The sequence below is a fragment of the Lepus europaeus genome, chromosome 11, assembly GCF_033115175.1.
Source record: "Lepus europaeus isolate LE1 chromosome 11, mLepTim1.pri, whole genome shotgun sequence".
NCBI classification, from domain to species: Eukaryota; Metazoa; Chordata; class Mammalia; order Lagomorpha; family Leporidae; genus Lepus; species Lepus europaeus.
In genome coordinates this window covers 76,486,611-76,494,425 of record NC_084837.1, presented here as the reverse complement: position 1 = coordinate 76,494,425, position 7,815 = coordinate 76,486,611, and the positions used below count along the sequence as shown (strand labels likewise).

General features: G+C 43.2%; 1 pseudogene; it reads right to left on the bottom strand.

The window, feature by feature from the left end:
* Positions 1-3,256: 3,256 nt before the first annotated feature.
* LOC133770580 (small nuclear ribonucleoprotein-associated protein N-like) lies at positions 3,257-3,936 on the bottom strand (annotated as a pseudogene).
* Between the last annotated feature and the right edge of the window lie 3,879 nt (positions 3,937-7,815).

Below are 7,815 nucleotides of genomic sequence, written 5' to 3'. Positions count from 1 at the left end.
GACTCTGGGGGTTAGGTTCCTTGAAAATGCATTTTTAATAAGCCAGACAAGTGAATGTCATGACCATTAAACTTTCAGAAGCACTGTGCTAGACGATAATTTTCTGCTGAGGGAAAATTTATTCTCTGAGCTGCAGCTGTTTCCAGGTCATGAAGTGCTTTGGGTGAAATTAAGCAGGTGTGTCTTTGGGTCTTATAGTAAAGGATTTCTTGTCTGTGCTGTGGGAAGTGGCCCCCACAGCTCCTCAAAGCCACGAGGAAGTGATTCACATAAGCAAATGCACTTGGAGAGACTGTTTTCTTTGTCCTGGCTGACATGGCGGGCTCCAGAGCCAGTTTGTCTGGGTTCTATCCCAGATCTACTACTGAATCAGCTGTCACACGTTGAGCAAATAGTACACCCCTCTGTATCTCAAGTTACCTATCTGTAAAATGAGAACAATAGTCATACTTCCCTTGTGATTTAGAACGTAAGAGGTTCATGGTGCCAAGCAGAGACAGCAGCATCTGGTACAAACTCTCAGTCGTCAGTGTTAGGTATTCATGAGGATATTATGATGTTCCGGGTGGAGTTATAATAGCTCTGTGCATAGAGTGTCTGTACCTGAGTGTATGGTTACCAATCTCTCTTGTATCTGGTATTCTTTTTTTTTTTTCATAATAAAAAGAAGGATGTGTATATGTGTGTGTGTGTATAAGAAAAGCTTACTCATGAAGAGGCATCTTAAGGCTGGCACAACAGCATACGCTGTTACACTTTATTAAAGGCAAGGAATGCGGTTTGTTGAGTGTCTCTTCCAGACCGCTATTGTAGCAGAGTTCATATCAGATTAATTAGCTGATTCTTTAGCCCCCTTCTTGGGCAAGTAGGAGGCTCACAATATTTCTGAATCTCAGCTCTTAACTGAAGAAGACTTGATAGAATTGCTGTTTCAGAGGAAAGTTGAGAGAGTAATTCACCTATGCAGAAATTTTAATCTCTCAGGAGGAAGAACCATGTTAAGACATGATCATTGCAGCCTGTAGTTTATGTAGTGACTATCCCTGAAGCTTCTACTTCTTCCTTTTGGAACAGGTACAGTAATCAAAAATTCAGGAAGGTACGTTTATCTGCAGGTGGAAGTCACTGTAATGTATGGGCAGAAGTAATGCACTTGACAACTTGGGTCCAGCGATTTGATGAGACAGAAGATAGAATTTAAATATCTGCTTAGATGTGCTAAAGGGACAATTGCTCTTGGTTTGACACTATGGAAAGGTGAATGTAAGCAATCTTTTACGGCCGTAAGGAAGGGATGATAGGTGAATACTCTACTGTGGAGTAGAATATGTCCCACCAGGAGTTTAATCCCTTCTCCATCTACACCATGCATTATTTTTTCTAAAGATTTATTTATTTATTAGAAAGACAGAATTACAGAGAGGCAGAAGCAGAGGCAGAGAGAGAGAGAGAGAGAGAGAGAGAGAGAGAGAGAGAGTTTTTCCATCTGATGGTTCCCTCCCCAGATGGCCACAATAGTCAGAGCTGCACTGAAGCCAGGAGCCAGGAACTTCTTCTGGGTCTCCCATGAGAGGACAGGGGCCCAAACACTTGGGCCATTTTCTACTGATTTCCCAGGCCATAGCAGAGAGCTGGATTGGAAGTGGAGCATCCAGGATTTGAACCAGCACCCATATGGAATGCTGGCATTGCAGGTGGCAGCTTTACCCACTGTGTCATAGGATTGGCTCTGCATACAACTATTGTGTGGTCTTATTTAGACTTATCTGTTGATAGCTGCTTATATAAGCCTCTGTGCTACTCTGAGGGTTGGAAAGAGAAGCATCATGAAGAAATAATTTCTGCAATGCTCTTTGTAACGAGTTTTATTTCCTCTCAATTCTCATGCACTCCTAATCTTGGAGGTGGGGTAGGTAGGTACTTTTCCTTGTTCATTGATAGTGCTGGTTCTGTTATTGTTCCCCTCCACCCCTCCTTTCAGGTCTTTAGAAGCACCTCACTGCCCAACTGTCCCTCCTGAGATCTTTTATGAATCTGTCATTTTCCCATGTACTTGGATTTTGTTTAGCACCTGGTTTATTTTTTCATTCACTGTGGTTTCCATTACTGCTCTTGAGCATTGCAATATCCATGGGGCAATCCGTCAGCCATCTTGGCCTCTCAATTCTCTCCGCTGTTTGTTTTTATTGGTACTGTCTGCACCCCATCTCAGCTGTTCCACTCATTGTCGTATCAGTTGAAAGCATCCAGTTCTGACTTCACGTTCTGTTTTTCCATTTTACTCTCTAGGATGAGCTGCCCAATAATTCTATTACCCACAGTGTTCTACAATTGACCTTGCCACTTTTTATTCTTCACCAGTTCTCTCAGAGGACTTTCTTCCCTTTTTATTCAGTTTAGATTCCATTTTCTGTTACCCTATAATGATTTTGCATCTCTACTAAATTCCATTCTACTAAATTCTTTTCAGACCTTCCCTCCCTCCTTTGCCCCTCAATTTCACACTTGCACCTACACACCAGAATTCACCTGGCAAAAAGACTTTACAACTAAGCAGGCTAGTCTTAAAATAAATAAGCAAGTGTTAATCCTGTCTTAAGTGTTGGGTTTCAGTGCAATCCTACTGCATTTCCTTTGTCATTCACTTTTATGTATCTATTCTTAAAAACTATCTCAAACCTCTTCTGTTTTTATCTCTAATATCCCTTCCCTCTCCTCACCCTTAGTTGGTGATCTTACTTCATGAAGAAAGTGAAAGTTCTAGAAGAGAATTCCATATATTCCTAAGCACAAAGTCTACCAGCATGGATGCTTTGATATCCTCACACTGTACTTCCATCCAGTGTTCCTCTCTAAATCCAGCTGCCAAGTCTCATTTTTAAATATCTCTTTCGATTTGTTATCCGCTATTATTAATGCAAAAAGAGGGAACAAAAAGCTCACAAATACTCTGCACAATTTCTTTTTCTTTTTTTTTTGACAGGCTGAGTTAGACAGTGAAAGAGAGAAATAGAGAGAAAGGTCTTCCTTCCATTGGTTCACCCCCCCAAAATGGCCACCACGGCTGGCGCCATGCCAATCCGAAGCCAGGAGCCAGGTGCTTCCTCCTGGTTTCCCATGGGGTGCAGGGCCCAAGCACTTGGGCCATCCTCCACTGCACTCCCAGGCCACAGCAGAGAGCTGTACTGGAAGAGGAGCAACAGGGACAGAATCCAGCGCTCCAAGCGGAACTAGAACTCAGGGTTAGTCCTGAGGATTAGCCAAGTGAGCCGCAGTGCCAGTCATACTCTGCACAATTTAAAAGATGCATTACAGAAAAAGTGACTGACAGATCAACAGTACTGATGTCCCTTGAGCAGGGTGGAACCCAGCTGGGGCACACACGGGTGTTCTCATATCTGGTGGGGGTATGGTGATTTCTGGAGGTGAGGTGGAGCTCCCATCCTGTTGGGTACTGTGTTGGGGCTTCAGTAGCTGCTACAGTGCCTCTTCCCAGTGGAGTCATTACTTGTTGTGATTATGATGTCCCCCCACCCCCAATTCCTTGGACTGGGCCTGCAAATCCAGCAGGATCATGGGAAATTGAGACCCCAGATGATAGTCCTCTTCCAGTCACTCTACCAACCCCAGGGCCTCCTGCAGCTCCAGAAACTTCTACCTGAGCAATGCCAGTGTCTTTGGGAGGCGGCTCTTCAACAGTCGTGGATATAGTTCTCCCCATGCAGCAACACCAGATCCAAAACCCACTTTCTTTCATGCTCTGGTTGCTTCGCTTTCTTTGGCCTTATGTTCCTGGACTCATCACCCTCAAGAGGATAAAATTCGTGTGCTTGTAGAAAGCCTTAGAGGTGCCAGTGGAGATTTGGCCATCTTGCAGGATACATCTCACTCTATAGCAAAAGTGCTCAGCCTCTTTCCATTCTTGCCCACAGTCATGGCTGCTGTTCCATCAAATCCAATGTCCACAGTAAAATTTCAGGACGCTGAAGATCTAAGGGAAGGCTATAGAAACAGGTAGGATGTCAGGTTCTCCTAGAAACAATCCAAGCTGGGCAGAAGCAGTAGATGGGACCATTCTTTCTTACCTGCTTAAGGGCTAACTTGGCATCTACTCTGTCTGAGAATTTATCTTCTTATTCTCACCAATGTAAAAGCATATAATAACATTTCCTGTATTAAAAATCTTTTTTAAAAAATACTTAATTCTTTTGAAAGAGCAACAAAGAAGGAGAAAGGTAAGGAAGTAGGGAGAGAAATCTTCCATCTGCTGATTCACTGCCCAGATGGCTACAACAGCTATGCTGGGGCAGGATGATGCCAGGAGCTAGGAGCTGCACCGAAGTCTCCAATGTGGGTAGCAGGAGTACAAGGACTTGGGTGATCATCTGCTGCCTTTGCAGGCACATTAGCAGGAAAGTGAACTGGAAGCAGAGCAAATGAGACTCCAACAAGGACCAGATACTGTCCACTGCAGCAGCTTAACCCATTGTGCCACAGGCTGGCCCCTGAAAGTCTTTTCTATTTGACGCTCCCCTCCCCTCCAACCTCAACACACACACACATTTTAGTAACCACCCAGTTTCTTTGTTTCTTTACAAACATTGTAGAGTTGCCTATAGGTACCATTTTTAAAAAAAAGATTTATTTATATGAAACTCAGAGTTAAAGAGAGAGAGGAGAGAGAGAGAAATCTTCCATCTGCTGGTTCACTCTCCAAGTGGCTGCAGTGGCCAGAGTTGAGCCAGACCAAAGCCAGGAGCTTCATCCAAGTCTCCCTTGCAGGAAGCAGGGGCCCAAGTACTTGGGGGCATCTTCCACTGCTTTTCCTAGGCCATTAACAGGGAACTGGATCTGAAGTGGAGGAATTGGTGCCCATATAGGATGCTGGTGTCACAGGTGATGGCTTTACCTGCTATGCCACAATGCTGGCCCCTATAGTTATTATTTTTATTTCCAAGTCTCTCAAATGCATAAATTGAATCAGTCTGCATCCTACTGAAACCATTCACAGTTACAAATGGTTTCTTGGTTACAATATCAAATGCTTTTCAGTTCTAATTTAAGTATTCATTTTCATCTATGTGGAAGGCAAAAAAAAAAAAAAGAATCTTAAATTGGCTGTTTCACTCTCCAGCTGCCTGCTAGAGCTTCCATCCGGGTTTTTTCCCATGTGGGTGGCAGGGGCCTAGGCACTTGAGCCATATCTGCTATCTCCTAGGTCACATTATCAGGAAGCTGGCTGGGAAGTGCAGCTGCCTAGACTCAAATAGGTGCTCTGCTATGGGCTGCAAGCATCCCAAGTGGTGGCTGAAGAGCTGTGCCAAAGCACCCACCTCTGAGTTTTCATCTTCAATTTATCATTTAGCATTATCTGACACAGCTGATCAACCCCACCAAGACAAATTCCTTCTGCCTCCAGATGTCAGAACCAAACTGTTTTCTCTTGGCTTCTGGTATTCTAGCGTCTCTTGAAGGTGTACTTACCCTATCAGCTACCTCGTGGCATCCCTTTGCTGAATCCTCCTCATATCCCAATCTCTAAGTTTTGGAATGTAAAATACCAAGTTAAGGAATTTGAGATTGTACAATATGCATAATTTTATGTCACTTGGTCAAAATTGTGTTGCCTACCATTGCAGTAAAGTTACGGAACTGTTCCATCCTTACTGAGATCAGACTATCACCCTCAGCAAACTGGAGCCCTGGCAACAGCTAACCTGTTTTCTATGTATGTAATTTGGCTGTGTCAACAGTGTTATATAAATGGAATGACATGGTACATGACCATTTGCATTTTTCCACTTAATCAAATGTTCTTATGATACATCTAAGTTGTGTGTATTAATCGCTGATTCATTTTTATTGACGAACAGTGATGTACCAGAACTTGTTTAGCCATTTACCCACTGAGAGACTTTGCCTCTCCCTTTTTAAAAAGGAAAGTTTTATCTATTGTCATTTGAAAGGCAGAGATGCAAAGAGACAGTCATAGAATTCCCATCTGCTGGTTTATTTTCCAAATGCTCACAACGGAGTCTGGGCCAGACTGAAGTCAGGAGCCGGGCCAGTAACTTCATCTGGGTCTCTACTTGGGTGGCAGGGATTCCACTGCTGGAGCCATCATCTCTTGCCTCCTGGGGTGTGCATTAGCAAGAGAGGATTTGGGAACAGAGCTGGACTCGTGCCTACACTTTCCCATATGGAATGCTAGCAGCTCAAATGGCACCTTAACTGCTAGGCCTGTTGCCTGCCTCTCCCTTGTTTTCTGACATTTACAATTGCATAAATATTCTGTATACTCGCTGGGTTGATTTGTGAATGTGTGTCTGGTTTTTAAAGAAACTGATAATTCTTTCCAAAAGTGGTTGAACATTTTCCAATCCAAGCAGTGGTGTATAAGGAGCCAAGTTTCCCACATCCTCTGCAGCACTTGGTGTTGTCTCCTTTTTTTCATTATTTAAGAGGTAGAGTTACAGACAGAGAGAGGGAAAAACAGAGAGAAAGGTCTTCCATCTGCTGGTTCACTCCCCAATTGGCTGCAATAGCTGGAGCTGTGCTGCTCCAAAGACAGGAGCCAGGATCTTCTTCTGGATCTTCCACATGGGTACAGGGGCCCAAGCACTTGGAACATCTTCCACTGCTTTCCCAGGCCAGCAGCTGGATTGGAAGTGGAGCTGATGGGATATCAACTGGTGCCTGTTTGGGATGCCAGTGCTGCAGGTGGAGGCTTAGCCCACTATGCCACAGTGCCTGCCCCTGGGTGTTGTCTCTTTTTAAATACTTCTTTTCTGTCCATTCTGATAGGTGTACAGTGACGTCTCATCATGGCCTTAAAATGCTTTTCCCTAATGGTTAGTGATGCTGAGCACCCTTTCACGAGCTCACATGCCATTTGTGTATGCCCTTCCGTGGACTATCACTTGCCCTTGGCACATTTTATCATTACACTGTTTTATTTGTTGTTGTGTCTTATGAGTTATTTGTATAGATTTGGGTTCTTTGTCAGGTAAGCGCTTTTCAAATCATTTTGTACAGTCTGTATCCTTTCTTTATTCTTTAGCAGGTCTTTCATAGAGGAAAATTTGTAATTAGAGTGACATTTTAAGCATATGATTTGATTGTATCTCACGCCCAGGACCTCTCCTCTTTTCTCTGCCTTGGGCACACTTCCTGTGTAATTACTTGTGTCACTTCTTCACTTTGCTTAGATTTCTGTTGAAATATTTCTGGCATAGAGAAGATTTCTTTGTCAAATTTATGTAAGAAATTCCCTCATACATTCCTGTCCCTTTGCTCTATTTTATTTCTCTCTAGCACTTGTCACATCTGACATTGCTTCTTTCAGTAGAACGCAGTATTTTTTAGGTCACGTGCTTTCCATGTTTGCCCACTGCTTAACTTCAGCCCTTGGAAAGTGACCGGCATCACTACAGCATTACCAGTTATTTGTAGATTAAATTAAAGCATTGCTCTGATCTGTTGTCATTATCCTCCATGTTGACCACTTACCCAAAAAAGTTTGTCACATGCAATAAAATAAATTACTTTGAGAAAAATGTCCATCTTTCCTGAAGAACTGATATGATCAGGGTCCGGGGGAACCTGGTGACCATTTGAGGCAAATGTATGCTGGTTGTCGAGAAACAACATGGGATGTGTGAATCTTTGGAGGAGTGGTCTCTGCAAGTTACTACAACTGTGTTGTGAAGGCAGAGGAGAAGGGGTTAGCAACTGTACTCCTTATTTTTATAATTTTCACAATTTTTAAACAAATACAAAAAATGTTTATAGGGCCTGTCTTATGAGTTGGTGCAT